This window comes from Podarcis muralis, chromosome 14 (assembly GCF_964188315.1).
Source record: "Podarcis muralis chromosome 14, rPodMur119.hap1.1, whole genome shotgun sequence".
NCBI lineage: Eukaryota > Metazoa > Chordata > Lepidosauria > Squamata > Lacertidae > Podarcis > Podarcis muralis.
In genome coordinates this window covers 50,051,379-50,073,927 of record NC_135668.1, presented here as the reverse complement: position 1 = coordinate 50,073,927, position 22,549 = coordinate 50,051,379, and the positions used below count along the sequence as shown (strand labels likewise).

The window sequence follows — 22,549 nt, the reverse complement described above, 5'->3', positions numbered from 1 at the left end:
GGCAGAGCTAGGCAGCATGCTGTACTCTGCCTCGTAAGCCTGGGCTTAATTTAAACGGTTGAGTCACGCAGTGGTCACTCGGTCTTCTGCTACCCCAGGTGGCTGCTTACCATTTTATGCATCCGCAAGTGGTTGTGTTTGGGGTCACAACCCCCACCAGCCCCAGCCAGTTGCTCATAACATAATACAGTGATACCTTGGTACTCAAACAACTTGGAACTCAAACCCTGCAAACTCGGAAGTAAGTGCTCCGGTTTGCAAACCTTTTTCGCAAGCCGAACGTGCACCGTTTTGAGTGCCACGCTTCTGATTTGAGTGTTACACTGAGGTCCGTCTGTTTTTGCTATTTATTTTGCGTTGTTGTTTTTGCGGCTCTTTTTGTTTTGTTTTTGTGACTGTGCAGAACCCAGTTCAGCTACTGATTGATTGATTGTGTGACTGCAGTACATTGTTTATTGCTTTCATTTTATGGGTCAATGGTCTCGTTAGATAGTAAAATTCATATTGAATGGCTGTTTTAGGGGTTGTTTTTAAAAGTGTGGGACGGATTAATCCATTTTGCATTACTTTCTATGGGAAAGCGCGCCTTGGTTTTGGAACATTTTGGTTTTGGAACAGACTTCCGGAACGGATTAAGTTTGAGAACCAAGGTACCGCTGTATAGCAAAGCATGGATAACTCAGTGGGTTGGAGCGTGGTTGCAGGTTTGATCCTGGTATGAGACAGCTGAATTTTCCTGCATTGCAAGGGGCTGGACTAGATGATTCTCAGAGTTCCTTCCAACTCTATGATTCCATGATCATATTTGCTCATCTGCATGCCCATGAAACGTGACGACATCACATCACATGCCGATGGGAGTTGTAGCCCAAAACAGCTGAGCCGCCATTTATTTAAAGCACTAGGAGGCCGTCAAGGCTTCCCCCAAAGCATTCTGGGAGCTGTAGTTTGTTAAGGTTACAGGGAAGCCTTGTCGGTGGTGGCACCCATCCTTTGGAACTCCCTCCCCTAAGATGTCAAGGAGATAAGTAACTGTACAACCTTTAGAATATCTCTGAAGGCAGGCCTGTAGAGGGAAGTTATGAATGTTTTTGTTATGTTTCTGTATCTGCTAGAAGCCTCCCCAAGTGGCTGGGGCAACCCAGTCAGATGGGTGGGGTACAAATAATTAAATAGGACCACCATACGTCCGGATTTTCCCGGACATTTCTGGGATTTCAAAGGTGGAATTGATGTCTGGGGGAAGTTCAAGTCAATTGAAAAATTGTGGGGGGGGTGTCATTTTTTTTTGGGGGGGGGAGTTCAATAACTCTGGGGTTTGTATGTAAAAAAAAGCGAAGCTATTTGGGGGTCTTCCTAAAAAAAATGCTCAACAACTTTCAGGGTGTCCTGGCTTTTACTTTCTGAAGTACGGCAATCTTAAATAAAATAATAATTATACTAATAGTTGTTGTTGTCATTAGTGCTGAGAGTTTATAGGAGGCCCCTATTCACCTCCCAGAACAGCAACTCCCAGAGTTTCTTGTGAAAAGGGATTGATTGCTAAGCCACAGCTGCCAACATGCTACGTGCAAATGCACAACTTGTGGACATTACTGGGATCACACAGTTCCACCATTAAAAGAAAAAAAAAACCCACCTGTTCATTTTGTTTGTTCGCTGGCAATCTGGAATCAGCCACTCTCTCTCTCCTGCCCCACTGAGAAGTAATAACATTAATTTGGGGAGGGGACCACATGCATTTTAGCTTCCCATTTTTTTTAAAAAAATGGCATATTATTATTATGTTTTTATTTTACTATTCCTGGAACAAATTGCTTGGCAGGCAGAAGTTCAACAGGCACAGCGCACATGGGTGGGGGAACTCCCTGTTCTTTGACTTTCCAAGGAAAGCGGCACCTGTTGGATTTCAGCCTGCTTAAAAGACCAGGAGCCTTGCCAGGAAAGACAGGAGAATCTTGTTCTATGTTTAAACTTAATATCAGGTCCAGTGTGGGGTGGGGTTGTTGTTTTTGTTCGTTCCTATGCTGTGTATTTTTGTGTATTTGCATTGTAAACTGCCCTGTTATCTGTGGATGAAGGGTAGTACAGAAATACACTGATACCTCTGGATGTGAACGCGATCCGTTCCGGAGCCCCCTTCGCATCCTGAAGCGAACACAACTGTGCGTGTCACATTTCGCCGCTTCCGCGCATGCGCGTGACGTCATTTTTGAACGTCTGCGCATGCGCGAGTGGCAAAACCCAGAAGTAACATGCTCCATTACTTCCAGGTCACCGCGGAACGCAACCCAAAAATATTTAAGCTGAAGTGTATTAATCCTGAGGTATGGCTGTAATAATAGTAGTAGTAGTAATAATAATAATAATAATAATAATAATAATAATAATAATAATGATGATGGACCATGTGAGCAGCACCTGAAGCAAAGGATTATAAGGCTATACAGTGGTACCTCAGGTTACAGACGCTTCAGGTTACAGACTCCGCTAACCCAGAAATAGTGCTTCAGGTTACGAACTTTGTTTCAGGATAAGAACAGAAATCGTGCTCCGGCAGTGCGGCAGTAGCAGGAGGCCCCATTAGCTAAAGTGGTGCTTCAGGTTAAGAACAGTTTCAGGTTAAGAATGGCCCTCCGGAACGAATTAAGTACTTAACCTGAGGTACCACTGTATCTGAAGAAGCACCTCCGTGTTTCTTGGATATGTTGTTTCTATAAATATAAAATAATTTAAAAGCGTTTCTAAGAATAACTCAAGAAGAGAATGCACCAGGTTGGCATGTGCTGAGATTTGGTCCCCTTTTCCACGGATGCCCTATATTGGAAGTTTTATTGCCGTGTGGGCTTGGTGACCATGAAGCTGTCAATTTGGATTACTTCCCTCAGCCCTTCTACCTGTGCTGTGTGGATAATAACCTTGGCCTGCCTTCAGGGCTGCTTGGAAGGATTGCTGAGCCGATGCCTGTGGAGTGAATATGCTAAACATTTTGAGCAATAACGATGCCATTGTTTTGTCTTAAAAAAATAACCACATTTGCTCTGCTGGGGTTGGGTGGACTCTGATCTAGGCAGGCAGAGACGCTTTGTTCTTTCGTCAGGCAATCTGTTGAGCCACAGGTAATTCTCGTTATTACGTTGCGGTAAGTCAGGCTAGTAACTTTTGCAGACTTATTTGCAAGGCTGCGGTAACGAAGGGGGGCCACACCCTTTTGGCTGCTTTGGAGCAAGCGCAGGGATGTGCTGGGAGACAAGACCTTCCCTCAGTTTCCCTCGCAACTTCTGAGGTCTGTTTGTTTGTTTCCCTGCCTTTAAGGAGCCGCATTTTGGCTCCGTATGAAAAAGAACTCTCAGATCTGCAAATTGGGGCTCTGGAACTTCATCCAGATCCTTTTAATCATCCGGGTTTGAGCGCCGTACATTTCTCTCCCCTGTCTCCAGGCAACCTGGCTGCTTTCACTGGGATAATATTTCCTGAAATGACAATGGGGAGACAGCTGAGGATGGGGTCTGGGAGGAAGAAGGAGCAGGGCAAAAATCTCTTGGAAGGCCCAGGAGCCAAGACGGCATGAAATCAGCAGGACAGGGGAAAAACAGAATCATTTCCATTTCGTTTGTTATCTTTCTGTGCCTCTTTTCACTAACTCGAGTCACAAAGCGGCTTGCATGCGGTAAATAACAACATAGTAGAACATCACAATTACGACATAAATTCTGTAAAATAGTTAACAAATCATCGGTAAAACAGTTACAAATCAACCACCTTCTGTTGATTGACGAAACCACTTTAAAAATAGGCTAAACAGCACAGAAAAGTCATATTATAACCCCACAAAGGGGTTGGTGGCATCCGAGAATCTCTAATTCGGGACGGTCCAACTTTTCATACCAAGTGGGCCGCGAGAGGACTTTGACACAGAACCCAGGGGGCACACACTGAATTAACTTTCCACATTGTCATTTAAAGTATTTGCAATTTACATTTAATATATTTAATATACCCAATCAATGCATGCACACAAATAATAGATTTAATATATTCAATTGTGAAACAAATTTAATAAACAGATGCATGCGCTTTTGTTAACAACACACGACACCAAATTTTTAAAAAAGACCTTATGGTGTTTTTTTCTTGAATGTAGCCGAGGGCCAACTGTGGGTTTTTACCACCCTGATGGAACTGATAATTTACTTTGTGTTTTCAGAGACAAAGGGCAGATCCACGCTCTACATTTAAAGCACACCCAATGAACATTGAGAGCACATGGTCCTTGTGACCCCCAACAACTCTACAGTTCTGTGTCTTCTTCCAGAGAACCCTGGGAACTATAGTTTTCTCCCGCAGAGCTACAGGTGCCAGCCCCCTTAACAACCTGCAGTTCCCGGAGGGGGGGGGGAAGTCACCCGCTTTAAATGTGCATTCGGTGACCTTTAAATGTAATATAATAAAAATAGTAATAATAGGAATAATTTATTATTTATACCCTGCCCATCTGGCTGGGCTTCCCCAGCCACTCTGGGTGGCTTCCAACAAAATACAGTGGTACCTCTGGTTGCGAACGAGATCCGTTCCAGATCCCCATTCGCAACATGCGCAGAACACAACCCGCGTCTGCGCTTGCGCAGGTTGTGATTCACCGCTTCTGTGCATGCGCGTGACATCATTTTGAGTGTCTGCGCATGCACGAGCGGCGAAACCCGGAAGTAACCCTTTCCGGTACTTCTGGGTCGCTGTGGGACACAACCTGAAAAGATTTAACCTGAAGCAAACATAAGAAGAGGTATGACTGTATTAAAATGCAGTAATGCATCAAACATTAAAAGCTTCCCTAAACAGGGCTGCCTTCAGATGTCTTCTAAAAGTCTGGTCATTGTTTTTGTCTTTGGCATCTGGTGGGAGGGCATTCCACAGGGCGGGCGCCACCACCAAGAAGGCCCTCTGCCTGGTTCCCTGTAACTTGGCTTCTTGCAGTGAGGGAACCGCCAGAAGGCCCTCAGCTCTGGACCTCAGTGTCTGGGCAGAATGATGTAAGGTGTGAATCTGCCCCACACGATGGGGGTTCAACCACAGAGTGAAGATGGCGCCTAAGGGGCCAGGCCCCCGGCCCCCACTCCGCCTGGTTCAAGTTCTTACTGCTTATCCTTGTTTCCTGTCAACTTCTGCTTCGCATATGGAAAAAAGCTCCACTTTTGGAGTGGAATTGACTAGGAAAAGAACAGGGGGGAGGTGAATTTACTGGCACAAAGTGCTTGGTGGCCCAGTGAAGTAGGTTTGCCTCACCTTTGCAGTTCTGGAAAGCAGCTTTGTGCATAAGACGAAGGGCAGGGGAGGTCGAGCTGCAAACTTCCCCCCTACTTCCTTTGGTTGGCCAGAATTCAGAGGAAGACAACCAGGGACTATAATCAGGGCAGTGCAAATCAATTCTTGCATCGTTTTTTAAAATTATTATTAGTATTTCTGGGATGTTGGCTTTATTTATTTAATGCATTTATATCATGGGACGCGGGTGGCGCTGTGGTGTAAACCACAGAGCCTAGGACTTGCCGATCGGAAGGTCGGCTGTTCGAATCCCTGTGACGGGGTGAGCTCCCGTTGCTCGGTCCCTGCTCCTGCCCACCTAGCAGTTCGAAAGCACAAAGTACAAGTAGATAAAGAGGTACCGCTCTGGCGGGAAGATAAATGGCATTTCCATGCGCTGCTCTGGTTTGCCAGAAGCGGCTTAGTCTTGCTGGCCACATGACCCGGAAGCTGTACGCCGGCTCCCTCGGCCAGTAAAGCGAGATGAGCGCTGCAACCCCAGAGTCTGTCACGACTGGCCCTAACGGTCAGGGGTCCCTTTACCCTTTACCTTTATCCTGCCTTTCTTCCAAGTTGAGATCTGAGGTGGCTTAACAACATTTAAAAGCATTGTTTAAAAATGCAAAGTCATAAAAAACAAACTGGCGAAAAGCAATAGTTAGAATACATTGAGACGGATTAAGAACCAGCATGAAAACACAGCGTCGCCTGCTCCTTAGATTCTAGCAGCCTGAATAGGAATCAAAGAGGTAGCCCATCTGACCTGTCTTGGGGGGGGGGGAATCCCATCTTCTGGGGGCGGCCACAGAAAAGGCCCACACCTACCTGCCCCCCTGTTCCCCAGAAATAGTATTTCTGTCTTGCTGGGAGTCAATCTCAATCCATTTGCTGCCATCCATGCCCCCAACCACAAAAAAATCATTTTTTTTTTTTTAAAAAAAGACCTTTAGGAAAATGTGCTGAAAAGTTTGTGACGAATGAAAGATGAACCGGAAGGCATACGCACCGCAAACAAATAGGGGTGAAAGCTATTTCCTTCCCCCCACCGCAAAGAAGTCGAAAGAGATGCTTAATAAATGCAAGATGCGGTCTGACTTCCCTGTAAGTTTTGTGGAATCAGATCGGGATGGTTTGCTCAATAAACAGGCTGCCTGGAAGGGCCCATTTTGACTCAGTGCAGAGATTAGTAGATCTTAAGGCACGTGAAATAGCTTATCTGCGGAGTTGGGGTTGTGTATGTCAGGGAGAGGTGCTTCTGAATCTGGCACATTAGAAAATGGAGGGAGGGGAAAGAACTGGGCGTTATCTCTGCAGAAAGCATCTTTGGGCGGAAGCAGAGGCAATTGCGTTTGGAGAACTGACAGTCCTGAACCAGCCCCCCAAATCTGATTCCACACCAGCTCTGAAGAACAGAGAAACCTTCATTTCCCTGCTTGGGGGGCCTAAATTTCCTCACGCATGCTCCAAAAAAATGACGTCACTCTGAACGTCGGCGCGGATGGTTCTGGAAGGAGATGGATGAGCTGCGGAGCTGAGCCCTGGGACAGGCTGACATCTCCTCTCCTCCAACATTCCTGGGAGAGGAAGGGAGTTATGGCAGGGGCCAGATAATTCCTCGTGAGTTTATAAGGGGGGGAGGTTAAATTTTTTTGCTGTAGAACACCCCCCCTCCCCAGTTTACCCAGTTCTGCACCGTTTCCACAAGATGTTGTGATGGACACCAACTTCAAAAGGAGGTTGGGGGGGGAAATTAATGGAAAACAAAGCTTTAAATGGCTATTAGTTATGGCGGCTTTGATGCTACTCCACTGACAGAGGCAGTATACCTTGGAATTCCAGCTGCTGGGGATCACAGGTGGGGGAGAGCTGCTCTTGAACTCGGGACATGCTTGCAGGCTTCCCATAGGGGGCATCTGGTTGGCCATGGTGATTACAGGATGCTGGGATTGGTTGGCTTTGGGCCTCATCCAGTAGGGCTCTTCTTAGGTTCTTACCAGAAACCCTTGCCTGAAAATAATAATAATAATAATAATAATAATAATAATAATAATAATAATAATATTTGTACCCCGCCCATCTGGCTGGGTTTCCCCAGCCACTCTGGGCAGCTTCCAACAAAAATTAAAAATACATCAATGTCACACATTAAAAACTTCCCTGAACAGGGCTGCCTTCAAATGTTTTCTAAATGTCAGGTAGTTGTTTATCTCTTTGATATCTGATGGGAGGGCATTCCACATGGCGGGTGCCACTACCAAGAAGGCCCTCTGCCTGGTTCCCTGTAGCTTTGATTCTCGCACTGAGGGAACCTCCAGAAGGCCCTTGGCGCTGGACCTCAGCGTGGTTCACCCGTCTACGTTTATCCCCAGGCATGAATTCCTTGGCTGGTGGATAACTAGGTCGGAAGGTTCATCTGCGCTGCTAGTTAGCCATGATGTTTGCATTCTGTAGCTGAGCTGGGTTATCTCCACAAAGGAGAGGAAGGAGGCTTAAGAGGGAAAGAAGAAGAAGAAGAAGAAAACTTCCCTTGCCCTCTCCCCCAGGAAATGAGACCTTCGGCCTCGTTGGCAGAGGTGGGGCAGGAATTGTTTTGTTTTTCCTTGTGAACAAAATCTTGCCCTTCTATCCCTGGGAGGCATTTATTTCCAGAGGAAGTAGGCCTCAGTCAAAGTTCCAGCTTTGCCGTAAAAACAGGGAGGAGATGATTGTGGTAATTGGATCCCAAATGTGGTTAGTCTGGGCTAGGAAGAAATTAGCCCATCACCTGCTCATGGTGGAGTTCAGGCGAAGGCAAACAGTAGACAACACAGAAACCTGGGTGGTGGCTACTGGGTCTCTGGTTCTGGCTAGTCATTTTTTCCCTGTTTTATAAAGTAGGGTGGAGCGACGGGGCCCTGGCTTGGCAGATGTGTCTTGAGGCTGTGGATTGGGGTCACGTGCCAGCTGTTGGGGGGTCTGTAGGCAAAAGGGGGGGCAGATCAATAGTTGTTCACCCAAGTATATAAGAGGCATAGTTTTTGCTTGCCGGCTTAAGAAGAAGGGGATGGTCTGGAAAAAGCCCCGAGGGCCAGATGGAGGGATCTGGAGGGGCCGCAGTTGGGCCCCTTTGCGTGAGGTTGTCTTCAAGAACACAAGAGGATTGTTGGATCCCCCAATGGAGAAGGGATTGCCCTCCTCTTCGGACAGTTCCCCATTCAGACTGCAGCTGCTTGAGAAAGCAAAGTTGGTTTCAGAGCTGCAGGGCGGAAGATTTTCAGGAAATTAATCCAGCGCAAAAAAAATTTCCCGCGCAGAAAACTTTCTGTTTCATAAGCTCGTTGGCAAACAATGAATGGGTGCCAACTGCAAGCACAACATTCAGGTGAGCTTGGCAGTTTAGCTTTGTTTGCTAAATACGAGCAAAATAAAGGCTCTAGGTTAGGTGACTTTTCAGGGCGACCTCTGCCAGCCTAGGCCCTTCCCGAAGTTTGGGGCTTACAGATCCCATCAGCCTCGAAATTTTTCCGGTGCGGATGAGTCTATTTTGCATTGGGTAAATTTAATGGGAATTTCCCTCCGGAAAACTTTCCCAATTAAAAAATGTCCAGAAAACCCACAGCACGATTGGCTGATTTGTGGCAAGTGCTTCCCTGTTTGGTTTTGGCAGCTTGCCCCCAACACCTCCCTTCTCTCTCCTTGCGCGTTTTGGGCGCACGGTGGAAATGTCCGGGCATCAAACTGTGTGCACAAGCTCAGCACGTTGGGCAGCCTCTGCACAGCTGCAGTTTTGAGAGACTTTGGTGCCACTGGGTTCATGTGCCAGCAGAGGCTTGTTCTTTTGCAAGGCAGGTAGCTTCCTCCTCTCTTCGCTACCCCCTGAAACACGTGAATGCAAAGTGCTTTTTGCAGTGGGTTTAGGGCTATATGCACAAATTGGAATGAGCCTGACTAAAGATGCCTTTGGCTCGGGTGCTGTCCTAGCAAGAGCCAGGAAAAAGGTTGCAAGAGTCCAGGTTTGGTGTTTGGTCCAAACCAGAGAGGATGGTTTAAGACAAACCGTGCTCAGATTCTTCTTCTTCCTTTAATACTTAAAGCACTATTTATTTATATCATGCATTATAAATCAGGAAACTTTAAGCAAGCAAGGAAAGTAACAGTCATACCTTGGGTTGAATGTGCTTCAGGTTGAGCGCTTTTGGGTTGCGCTCCGCGGCAACCCGGAAGTAACGGAGCGCGTTACTTCCGGGTTTCGCTGCTTGCGCATGCGTAGATGCTCGAAATGACATCACACGCATGCGCGGAAGTAGAAAAATGCAACACGCGCAGACGCGCTGTCGCGTCTTACATTCCATTCAGGATGTGAACGGGGCTCCAGAACGGATCCCGTTTGCATCCCAAGATACCACTGTATACCTAAATCAACCAGTGCAAAGTAATTTCTATTCACTTAACGATTTCAAATGCCTTTCATGCTTGGATATTAGTATTTGCTGTAAAGAAAAGTTCTCATATACCTTTTCATTGAGTGTACATGGTTAGGATTGCTCTGTACATCTCTTTTTAATTTTGTTTTGACAAAGTAATAATAATAAATAAGAATAAAAATGTGCACCCCATCACCAAACCAAGCCATTGTAACTATTCAACCTCCCAGAATTTCAGCACCTCTTGTGACGGTTTGACGCCTTTCCTTTTTAACAGTACAAATTCTACAGATACCCTCAAAACCATTTATCCTGCATATACCCCATTTTACCTTAACGACACGTTTCAGATTCTAACTAAGCCAGCTTTGAACCACGGGGAACAAAGCCAGCTGGTTTAACTGACCAGGGTTTACCGTTAAGCAACCGTTAAGCAACAGTCTCAAGCCAGTATTACCTGGAAAGGAAACCGAACGATGCGCAAGACCTGCTCCTGAGGTCCGAGCTTGCTGCAAGCATGAGGCTTTCCTTGGAGTTGTGCAAAGGGTGAGAAACCAGGCATGGAGAAAACATCAGGCCTGGAGAGGCTGTGTTGTCGTTCCTGGGGCATTCTGCCCTGTGGGATTCGAACCCAGATCTTCCTTAGTTGACTTCATGCCTCTTGGTCCTCAGTTGGTCACAATATGAGGGTTTTGCGTGTGTCATGTAAAATCAACTTGCATTGTCGTGTGTGAGATGTTGAGTTGCAAATAACTGGCAAAACGTGGGTGCAAGCACAGATTGTGAACTCCTGCACCCTAGAGATGCCCATCTCCTGGGCTCTTCCAGAAATGCATGCAATTGGCTCCCAGTACGTTTCCGAGCGCAATTCAAAGTGTTGGTGCTGACCTTTCAAGCCCTAAACAGCCTCAAAGGCCCAGTACACCTGAAGTAGCGTCTTCATCCCCATCTTTCTTCCCGGACACTGAGGTCCAGTGCCGAGGGCCTTCTGGCGGTTCCCTCATTGTGAGAAGCAAAGCTACAGGGAACCAGGCAGAGGGCCTTCTCAGTGGTGGCGCCCGCCCTGTGGAACGCCCTCCCATCAGATGTCAAAGAGAAAACCAACTACCTGACATTTAGAAGACATCTGAAGGCAGCCCTGTTCAGGGAAGTTTTTAATGTGTGACATTTTGATGTATTTTTAATCTTTGTTGGAAGCCGCCCAAAGTGGCTGGGGAAACCCAGCCAGATGGGCGGGGTACAAATAAATTATTATTATTATTATTATTATTATTATTATTATTATTATTATTATCTGGAGACTGTAAGTATTGCCCGCTAAGCATGAATTGCACGTGCGCCAAACTCTTAGGGAAGTGAGCAACTGCTGTAAAAACCCCATCCAGTTTGGTCTTGATTTGGGACTTAGACCTTCATGAGGGGTCTCGGCCTCCTTAGAGCTTCTCGCTCTCGTTGCTTTCGTCTTCTTCCATTAAATGAGACGCATTGATCTGAACGTGTTGTCCAGGGATGTCTTGAGCGCCGCTGAGCTCCTGGGGCCGCCATCCTGCTGCCGAGGTCACAATTGCCGCAGAGCTGGAGGCCGGCTGCTCAAGGAAGTGTTGGCCTCTGCCTGGAATGCGCAGGGTGTGGCCCAACCCACTCCTTTTCACAGCCACTGGACATTCCCATCTTGCCAATTCCTGCTCCTGGCCCAGCTGCCCCTTCCCCTTTCTTCCTTTTTATTTGCAGACCCCCGAAGGGTGCAAAGCTGCCTGAAAAAAGCCTTCTGGTAGCGCAGAGGCTTGAGCGGGCGCTGCAGCTCTTGGGAGTTGTAGTTCGAAACATCTGGAAGGGGCATCAGGTTGGGCTGCAAAGCCGCCTTGCAGTTCCCCATTCCTCTGATGAGAATCAGAGGCAGGAGCAAAGGACGCACCTGGCGGCACTGCAGGATTTGAACTCGGGTCTCTCGTGACTGATGTGCCGGGCCTCGGTTGGTCAGCATGTGGGGTGTTTTGTCTGTTTTTGGAAGCAGGGGGCGTTGATTTCATATAGAAAGGAAACCCCATCGTTCCCCCACTGCTGGGTCACATCCACACCATCTATATCTTTAAAATGAATGGCTCCGCCACAAAGAATCCTGGGAACCGTAGTTTCTTACAGGTGCTGGGAATTGTAGTTTTCTGAGGGGTAAACTCGTTTCTTTTTAAAATAAATAAATAACCTTTTCACAATGCAGTAAGATAAAAGAAACTAATCTAAATAAAAAAGGAGGAAAAATAAAATAAAATAAAATAAAATACAGATTCAGAGGAGTAAACTACACTTTCCAGAACTCTTTGGTGGAAGCAATGGGCTTCAAATGTAGGTGCAGCTGTGACCTTGATTGTAAACGGAATCTGAAATATTTTCCTTTAAGCTTGAATTTGTTTTATTCTGGATTGTTTTAGTTGAAATTTTAATGTGTTGTAAACCGCTTTGAGATTGTTTTCTTTAAAATATAAAACGGCACAGAAACTAAATGAATAATTTCATTGTAAAATAATGGCACCTAGACATTCTGTTGTGTTGACCGTGACCTAGGTTTAAAGTGCCGTTTGGCAATTAGTTTATATATCTGAGTTTCTAACACTCCTATAGGAGGGAGTGAGTATTCTTTTTTCCCCTTTGTTTTCCTTTGTTTTCCTTTATTATGTATTATCTGTTTCCCTTTTGTATTTTTATGTTGCGAACCACCCTGTGATTTTTGGCTGAAGAGTGGCACGCAAGTTTAATAAATAAATAGAAAACAAATGAAGTGTAATAGAATTGCCAATAGAAATTTTCTGATGCCCTGCAGAGCGATGTAATTTAGCATGTTTGTTTCACCTGCATTTAGTAAGCAAAGCTAAAAACCTAGACCAGGCATAGGCAAACTCAGCCCTCCAGATGTTTTGAGACTACAATTCCCATCATCCCTGACCACTGGCCCTGTTAGCTAGGGATCATGGGAGTTGTAGGCCCAAAAACATCTGGAGGGCCAAGTTTGCCTAAGCCTGACCTAGACATTGCCAAACTGGTCTAATATTGTATATTCCACTGTTGCTAATGAACTTGCCACATGGTTTTTCTTTTCCTTTTCCTTTTCTTTGTGGGAAAACAATGCGCTGGAAATCTTTTCCTGAAAACTTTTTTTCTCCTCAGCGGCACAAACAGCAGTGTTTACCTTACGTAGCCCTAGCTGCGCATCCCTTTTGCAGCCTGCATCTAAATATATAAAGGTAAAGGGACCCCTAACCATTAGGTCCAGTCGTGGCCGACTCTGGGGTTGCGGCACTCATCTCGCTTTATTGGCCGAGGGACCCGGCATACAGCGTCTGGGTCATGTGGCCAGCATGACTAAGCCGTTTCTGGCGAACCAGAGCAGCGCACGGAAACACCGTTTACCTTCCCGCCGAAGCGGTACCTATTTATCTACTTGTACTTTGATGTGCTTTCGAACTGCTAGGTTGGCAGGAGCAGGGACCGAGCAACAGGAGCTCACCCCGTCACAGGGATTTGAACCGCCGACTTCTGATCAGTAAGTCCTAGGCTCTGTGGTTTAACCCACATTGCCCGGGACCACATAACACTGAGAGATCTGCATTGGCTCCCAGTACGTTTCCGAGCACAATTCAAAGTGTTGGTGCTGACCTTTAAAGCCCTAAACAGCCTCAAAGGCCCAGTACACCTGAAGTAGCGTCTTCATCCCCATCTTTCTTCCCGGACACTGAGGTCCAGTGCCGAGGGCCTTCTGGCGGTTCCCTCATTGTGAGAAGCAAAGCTACAGGGAACCAGGCAGAGGGCCTTCTCAGTGGTGGCGCCCGCCCTGTGGAACGCCCTCCCATCAGATGTCAAAGAGAAAAACAACTACCTGACATTTAGAAGACATCTGAAGGCAGCCCTGTTCAGGGAAGTTTTTAATGTGTGACATTTTGATGTATTTTTAATCTTTGTTGGAAGCCGCCCAAAGTGGCTGGGGAAACCCAGCCAGATGGGCGGGGTACAAATAAATTATTATTATTATTATTATTATTATTATTATTATTATTATTATTATCTGGAGACTGTAAGTATTGCCCGCTAAGCATGAATTGCACGTGCGCCAAACTCTTAGGGAAGTGAGCAACTGCTGTAAAAACCCCATCCAGTTTGGTCTTGATTTGGGACTTAGACCTTCATGAGGGGTCTCGGCCTCCTTAGAGCTTCTCGCTCTCGTTGCTTTCGTCTTCTTCCATTAAATGAGACGCATTGATCTGAACGTGTTGTCCAGGGATGTCTTGAGCGCCGCTGAGCTCCTGGGGCCGCCATCCTGCTGACGAGGTCACATCTGCCGTGGAGCTGGAGGCCGGCTGCTCAAGAAAGTGTTGGCCTCTGCCTGGAATGCGCAGGGTGTGGCCCAACCCACTCCTTTTCACAGCCACTTTTTATTTGCAGACCCCCGAAGGGTACAAAGCTGCCTGAAAAAGGCCTTCTGGTAGCACAGAGGCTTGAGCGGGCGCTGCAGCTCTTGGGAGTTGCAGTTCGAAACATCTGGAAGGGGCATCAGGTTGGGCTGCAAAGCCGCCTTGCAGTTCCCCATTCCTCTGATGAGAATCAGAGGCAGGAGCAGAGGACGCACCTGGTGGCACTGCAGGATTTGAACTCAGGTCTCTCGTGACTGATGTGCCGGGCCTCAGTTGGTCACCATGTGGGGTGTTTTGTCTGTTTTTGGAAGCAGGGGGCGTTGATTTCATATAGAAAGGAAACCCCAACGTTCCCCCACTGCTGGGTCACATCCACACCATCTATATCTTTAAAATGAATGGCTCTGCCACAAAGAATCCTGGGAACTGTAGTTTGTTATGGGTGCTGTGAATTGTAGTTTTCTGAGGGGTAAACTAGTTTCTTTTTAAAATAAATAAATAACCTTTTCACAATGCAGTATGATAAAAGAAACTAATCTAAATAAAAAAGGAGGAAAAATAAAATAAAATAAAATAAAATACAGATTCAGAGGAGTAAACTACACTTTCCAGAACTCTTTGGTGGAAGCAATGGGCTTCAAATGTAGGTGCAGCTGTGACCTTGATTGTAAACGGAATCTGAAATATTTTCCTTTAAGCTTGAATTTGTTTTATTCTGGATTGTTTTAGTTGAAATTTTAATGTGTTGTAAACCGCTTTGAGATTGTTTTCTTTAAAATATAAAACGGCACAGAAACTAAATGAATAATTTCATTGTAAAATAATGGCACCTAGACATTCTGTTGTGTTGACCGTGACCTAGGTTTAAAGTGCCGTTTGGCAATTAGTTTATATATCTGAGTTTCTAACACTCCTATAGGAGGGAGTGAGTATTCTTTTTTTTCCTTTGTTTTCCTTTGTTTTCCTTTATTATGTATTATCTGTTTCCCTTTTGTATTTTTATGTTGCGAACCACCCTGTGATTTTTGGCTGAAGAGTGGCACGCAAGTTTAATAAATAAATAGAAAACAAATGAAGTGTAATAGAATTGCCAATAGAAATTTTCTGATGCCCTGCAGAGCGATGTAATTTAGCATGTTTGTTTCACCTGCATTTAGTAAGCAAAGCTAAAAACCTAGACCAGGCATAGGCAAACTCAGCCCTCCAGATGTTTTGAGACTACAATTCCCATCATCCCTGACCACTGGCCCTGTTAGCTAGGGATCATGGGAGTTGTAGGCCCAAAAACATCTGGAGGGCCAAGTTTGCCTAAGCCTGACCTAGACATTGCCAAACTGGTCTAATATTGTATATTCCACTGTTGCTAATGAACTTGCCACATGGTTTTTCTTTTCCTTTTCCTTTTCTTTGTGGGAAAACAATGCGCTGGAAATCTTTTCCTGAAAACTTTTTTTCTCCTCAGCGGCACAAACAGCAGTGTTTACCTTACGTAGCCCTAGCTGCGCATCCCTTTTGCAGCCTGCATCTAAATATATAAAGGTAAAGGGACCCCTAACCATTAGGTCCAGTCGCGGATGACTCTGGGGTTGCGGCACTCATCTCGCTTTATTGGCCGAGGGACCCGGCATACAGCGTCTGGGTCATGTGGCCAGCATGACTAAGCCGTTTCTGGCGAACCAGAGCAGCGCACGGAAACACCGTTTACCTTCCCGCTGAAGCGGTACCTATTTATCTACTTGTACTTTGATGTGCTTTCGAACTGCTAGGTTGGCAGGAGCAGGGACCGAGCAACAGGAGCTCACCCCGTCACAGGGATTTGAACCGCCGACTTCTGATCAGTAAGTCCTAGGCTCTGTGGTTTAACCCACATTGCCCGGGACCACATAACACTGAGAGATCTGCATTGGCTCCCAGTACGTTTCCGAGCACAATTCAAAGTGTTGGTGCTGACCTTTAAAGCCCTAAACGGCCTCGGCCCTGTATACCTGAAGGAGCGTCTCCACCCTCATCCTTCAGCTCAGACACTGAGGTCCAGCGCCGAGGGCCTTCTGGCGGTTCCCTCATTATGAAAAGTGAGGTTACAGGGAACCAGAAAGAGGGCCTTCTTGGTAGTGGCACCCGCCCTGTGGAACGCCCTCCCTTCAGATTTAAAGGAAATAAGCAGCTATCTTCTTTTTAAAAGACATCTGAAGGCAGCCCTGTTTAGGGAAGTTTTTAATGTTTAATGCTGTGTTGTTTTTAACACTTGGTTGGAAGCCGCCCAGAGTGGCTGGGGAAACTCAGCCAGATGGGCGGAGGATAAATAATAAATTATTATTATTATTATTATTATTATTATTATTATTATTATTATTATTATAGATACCTAGTGGAAATTTTGCCAGCAGTGCTTCTGGCCGGAGCCTCAGGTGAGCGAAGTTTGTTCAGGCCGGCCTCTTGCTCTCTAGAAGGCAGATCTAGACGCAGCTGGTTATACAAAGGCCGTATTCTCTTTTCCCGCCTCCAGTTTTCTGCAGCTGTGGTTGGAGGCAGGGGTGTGTGTGTGGGGGGGAGAGATGGGGAATCTGTAGCCCAGCCGAGCATCCTGTTCCCATGGTAAGCAGCCAGGGGAGATTTAGGCCGGCTCATTTTTCATTGCATTCTGCAAACCTGCGTAAAAGACTCGGGGTGATGTAAAGGAGGCTGCGATGATGAGACGGTTTTTTCCACATATGGCTAAGAGAAGCAGCTGGGAATCGGCGCTTTCAGATTAATTCCTGGGAGAGAGGAGGGGGGAGTAGAGAAAGATGGTGGATGATTTATCCCGGTCCCTTCCCCCTTTTGCAAAAGAGGAAAGATATATATTGCCTGGGAAAGGCTCTCTGCAGAAGATTGTGTGAGCACATGGTGTCTCGGCTCTTCCCTTTGTTACCATTTTTCTCAACAAGATTGTGTTGCCGGTTGTGTTCTGCCCCCCCCCCCAACCCCCCTCACAAGGATTCAGTTGCTTCCCCCAACCTCAGATTCAGATGGTTCAGATGTCTCCCTGACCTCCCAGCTCTTGGTAGCACAGCTTGTAATGGCCACGGGGTTAAAGTAACACTTGCTCTTTAAGCCTTGAGGTCTAGAAACCTGCTGGCTTGTTTTTAAAGCACGGGAATCCCAAGGTGCCCAAAACAGTGCCCAGTCCCAGTTGACCGCCCACATCCTGAGCCCGTATGGAATTGCAGGACCCCCGAGGCATCATTAAGGCTGCCGGAGCAACCAAACTCAACATGTTGATACAGGGAACCCAGGCTTTTGTTTTGGGATGATGTTCTGGGGGCGAGTGCACCCAGATTCAAAAGCAAACCAGATCCGTGGGGGTTGACTCTTCCTTTGCACAGGAGGGGCTCCCCCAAATGGCCGACTTTATTTCTCATTTGTTCTTATCTGCTCACCTAAAGCTCGCACGGAGGTTAGACTGTCCCGTCTTCATGGAACATCTGTTGCGATGTCTTTGCGGGGATGTTGTGCAACAGCGAGCCTTCACCCTGATTTGATTGCATGGTGTTTCTTTTTTCGTTTTTTCAATTTGTTTAATCATTTTTTTGATACAAGCATCAACCACAAAAGACACATAGAAGAAAAACCATAATAACAATAATAACACAATTTGACAATTCAGATTTGAATACACTGATACACCTACGACTACACCTTTTTAAACAATATTTCCCCACCTCTCTCCTCCCCCTACTTCCCACCACTATCCGCCTTATCGCTTAAATACCCGTTCCAGATTTCTTCATATTTATCCATTCTTATTTTGCGTCGACATGTAATTCGTTCGTATGTAGCTAATCTGTTCATATTATCAATCCATGTGCTCAATGGAATCTTTTTGCGGCTCTTCCAGTTCATCAAAACAAGTTTTTTTGCTTCTAATATAGCATGGTACATCCTTTTTTTTTTACCCCTTGAAATCTCCCATGTTTCCAGAATATAACTTAGAATTAAATTCAGTTCCCCTAAATAACCATTTATTTTTATTACTATTGCTGTATCTTCCCTGTTAATTTTTCTTTTTTTTTAATATTAATATTAATTTTTATTAGCTTTCAAATTTTAACAAATCCATCCAAATTATTTGAATTTAATACATTTTTTCCAAAGTAATTAGGTCCCATTTTACCGCTTCATCCTTCTCCTTTGATCACTGTCTCAACCTTCTACTAGTTTTCATCCATTTTCATAGCCGGCTGATTCTGTTATCTTGCAAACAGCACCATTGCTATTTCCAAAATTCCCTTTTAATTTTTCATCCCACGCTTCACGAACCCTGCCCCTTTCCTAAGCGCAAAAAGTATGGGGGTGGTTTTGCCCTGGTGGGTGTGCCTGTCTTTCCCCCCCTTACACTGGCGACTTGCAACCAGAAGGGCAGGAGGGGAGCCTGGCCAGTGTGGAATGGAACTGGCTGGGGTTCTTTCTGGCAAGAGTTAAGAAAGCCGGTGTAACACTTGGGTTGAAATGTAAATAAGGAGGAGAGGCAGGCAGGGCAGAGGCCAGCTTCGAAGAGAGAGGACTCTTGGCAGTCGACAAAAGAGCCACATCTGGATTGGCGCGGTTCCGTTGCTGTAGTTTTTCATGTTTAGCCTGGTCCAGAGGCAAACAGAGAGCCGCTCTGTTAAATATCTAAAAGCTTGAATCAGTTTAAGGCAGAGTTGGAACACAACTCTGCTAGGGCAGATGGGAGTTGTAGTCAGAAACAGCTGGATGAGGCGCCAACTGGACCTTTTGCAGACTCCTGGATCTGCCATTTTTTTTACTTTCCAGGGCTCAGAATTAAAGGCACGCCTCCTTATTCTTGAATCAAAGAACAGTGGTACCCCGCAAGACGAACGCCTCGCAAGACGGAAAACCCGCTAGACGAAAGGGTTTTCCGTTTTGGAGGCGCTTCGCAAAACGAATTTCCCTATGGGCTTGCTTCGCAAGACGAAAGCCCATAGGGAAATCTCCGGGACAGCGGGGAAGCGCAGCGCGTCTTCCCCACTGTCCTCGGAACTCCTCCGAAGCCTGGCGGGGGGGGGGGGGCGGAGGGAAATAAAGGGGAAAAAATTATTCCCCCACCGCCAGGCGTGGGGCTGGGGTGGGGGAAGCCCGAGCTTCCCCCTCCCCCAGAACGGGACCCAGAGCCATGCCGAAGCTGTGCGCAGCTTTGGCATCGCTCTGGGAGCTTGCGGGGCTGGGGGAGGAGGAAGCCCTCCGCCAGCCTCCAAACCATGTCGGGAGACAGCGGGATGGCGCGCTGCGCCTCTCCCGCTGTCCCCTGAGTTTGCGGTGCTGGCGACGGGGAGGAGCAGGCTTCTCCCCCCGCCAGCCTTCCAGCCAAGTCGGGGGACAGCGGGAAGGGCGAGCTGCGCCTCTCCCATTGTCCCCCGAGTTTGCGGGGCTGGCGACGGGAGGAGCAGGCTTCTCCCCCCCGCCAGCCTTCTAGCCAAGTCGGGGGACAACGGGAATGGCGCGCGCTGCCTTTCTCCACTCTCCCGGGAAGGCAGGCAGGGGGGAGCAAAGGCCTTCGCCCCCGCCCGCCTTCAGAAGAGGTCAAGGACCTCTTCTGAAGGCGGGCGGGGGCGAAAATCTTTGTCCCCCCTGCCTGCCTTCCCAGGGGCTTTTAAATCGCCCCGGACAGCGGAGAAGTCCTCCGCTGTCCCGGGCGATTTTAAAATGCCGCCTGCCAGCATTTTAAGATTGCCCCGGACAGCGGAGAAGTCCTCCGCTGTACCGGGGTTTTTTAAAATGCTGGGGGTGGGAAGAAAAGCCCTTGTCCCCCCCCCCCCAGCCTTCAGAAGAGGTCGGGGGACAGACTGTCCCCGGACCTGGTCTGAAGGCGGTTTCCCTAGGAACGCATTAATTGATTTTCAATGCATTCCTATGGGAAACCGTGCATCGCAAGACGAAAAACTCGCAAGACGAAGAGACTTGCGGAACGAATTAATTTCGTCTTGCGAGGCACCACTGAATCGTGGAGGTGGAAGGGACCCTCAAGACTCATCTAGTCTAACCCCCTGCAAGGCCAGGGATCTTTTGCCCAACGTTGGGCTCGAACCCACAACCATGAGATCAAGGAGTCCCATGCTCTCAGGAGTTCTGTGTAACACCAGCAATCTGCATATTGTCTGGTGAACCTTGACGGCAGTTTACTAACCTTGTGGATAGGTTCCCAAAATGGCTTCCTGGTTTTTAAATTTTATGTTCGTTCGCTTTCTTTATGGTCGGGTGGGATATTTAAAGAGACACTGAAATGACTCCCATCATCCCACACTCTCACAGTTATTTCATAGAGCATGTTGTCACAGCTATTTACGGAAAAATTGCCATTCACCCTTTATAGTTCTTTGCCGTTGAGCTTCGGTGATTCTCCCCCTTTTCTCTTTTTTAAAAGAAATCGTGATTTCTTTTATTTTGCCAGCGCTGCTTTTTATATCAGAGCTGTTTACTTAATCCTGGAGCCGAAAATGAACTGTTTGGCAGGAATCACAAAAAACTGTTTAACCCTTTCGGCTCATCCCAAGTTTCAGCCGAATTGTTCCCAAATTGTGTGTTTAAAAACTTTGAAAGAAAGGGAAAAAATACCCTGGAAATAAAGTAACCACAAGCAGATTTTCCCCTTGTGAATTGAATCCTATTAACTGCTTCCAGATTTTTCTTCCTTTCGGTTTCTGATTAGCATAAAAACTTTGCCTCCGATCCAATATCCGCTTCCACCTCCTCCCCCCCCACGCCCCCCCATAGCTCATTGACATTTTAAAAAGGGAACGAAACAGAAAGGCTTAATTTATAATGACTGTGAGAACGTGTGTTTGTGTGTACATACAATAATTCCCATAACAGGCTGCCTGGAATGTAGAAGCCCCAGCCAGCTGCTGCTGAGTTCATGATTCAGAATTTAAATGTCCAGCACCTGCTTTTGTAGGCTCCTTGGGGCTTGTCCAACTTGCTTGCTCGGATTATCCTTTCCTCTGGACCTCCTTCTGTATTCTGAGCAACACACACTAGTCTTTTCAGCAAGTTTTGGCCATGAGAGAGCTGACTTTGCATTTCCCAAACAGCTTTAGGATGAAAATAGAAATCTGCGTGTAAAGTCTGGTGCTGAATTTGCCTGTGTCCGTTCATGGGATGGGACTCCAAAAGGACAGGTCTTCTAGGCCGCAGCCTTTCTCAACCTGTGGGTCCCCAGATGTTGTTGAACTACAACTCCCATCACCCCTAGCTAGCAAGGCCAGAGCTCAGGGATGATGGGAGTTGTAGTCCAACAACATCTGGGGACCCACAGGTTGAAAACCACTGGGTCTTCCACCTTGGTGATTTTGCTACCTCTGCTTCTCAGCCTCCCCTTGCTTGTTTGGCATGCGGGTTCCTCTCTTCTTGCAGGTTTAATAGAATCGTGAGAGTCAGAAGGGACCTTTCCAGCTCATCTAGTCAAACCCCGTACTCAGCGTAGCAGCTGCAGTGTAGTACAGTGGTACCTTGGTTCTCAAATTTAATCTGTTCCGCAAGTCCGTTCCAAAACCAAAGCATTCCAAAACCAAGGCGCTCTTTCCCACAGAAAATGCAAAATGGATTAATCCATTCCAGACTTTTGAAAACAACCCCTAAAACAGCAATTTAACATGAATTTTAATATCTAATGAGACCATTGAGCCATAAAATGAAAGCAGTAATCCCTGTACTATACTATACTATAAAATAAAAGACAGATGATAAAAATAAAAATTATTATTTTTACTTGCCTGCACTGATGATAGTCATTGTTTGGATGGGGGGCTTTTATCCATTTTCACAGTCACACAATCAATCAATCAATCAATCAATCAATCAGTAGTTGAACTGGGTTCCACACAGTCACAAAAACAGATTAACCTAAAAAGCCTCAAAAATAAAAACGCAAAATAAATAGCAAAAACAAAAGTGCCAACCTTAATCCATTCTGGAAGTACATTTGACTTCCGAAATGTTTGAAAACCAAGGCGCAACTTCTGATCAGCTTCCAAAAAACGTTGGAAACTGGAACACTTACTTCCGGGTTTTCGGTGTTTGAGAACCAAGGCGTTTGAGAACCGAGGTACCACTGTACATGTCTGCAGCATCCCTGACATGTGACTGTCCAGCCGCTGCTTAAGCACCGCCGGCAAAGCTGCCTAATTTGGAAAGTTGCATTTGAGGGGGGACAATGCGGCTTTGTATGGAGAGGGTTTCAGGTTTATTCCTGAGCCCCTCCAGTTCAAAAGGGTCATGTAGCAGATGATGAGAAAAGCCTTTTTCTACCTGAGACCCCAGTGAGCTGCTCCCAGTTAGAGGAAGAGTACTGGGCTAGATGAACAAATAAGGTAAAGGTAAAGGTACCCCTGCCCGTACAGGCCAGTCTTGCCAGACTCTAGGGTTGTGCGCTCATCTCACTCTATAGGCCGGGGGCCAGCGCTG

At 46.6% G+C, this 22,549-nt stretch overlaps 2 protein-coding genes across 10 annotated transcripts in view; both read left to right on the top strand.

Moving 5' to 3' along the window:
- MPRIP (myosin phosphatase Rho interacting protein) overlaps positions 1 to 22,549 on the top strand; it is a 161,814-nt gene that overhangs the window by 29,604 nt on the left and 109,661 nt on the right. The gene's annotated exons all lie outside the window — the stretch shown is intronic.
- The window catches only part of LOC114584598 (cytochrome P450 2W1-like), a 124,167-nt gene that overhangs the window by 68,079 nt on the left and 33,539 nt on the right, over positions 1 to 22,549 (top strand). The gene's annotated exons all lie outside the window — the stretch shown is intronic.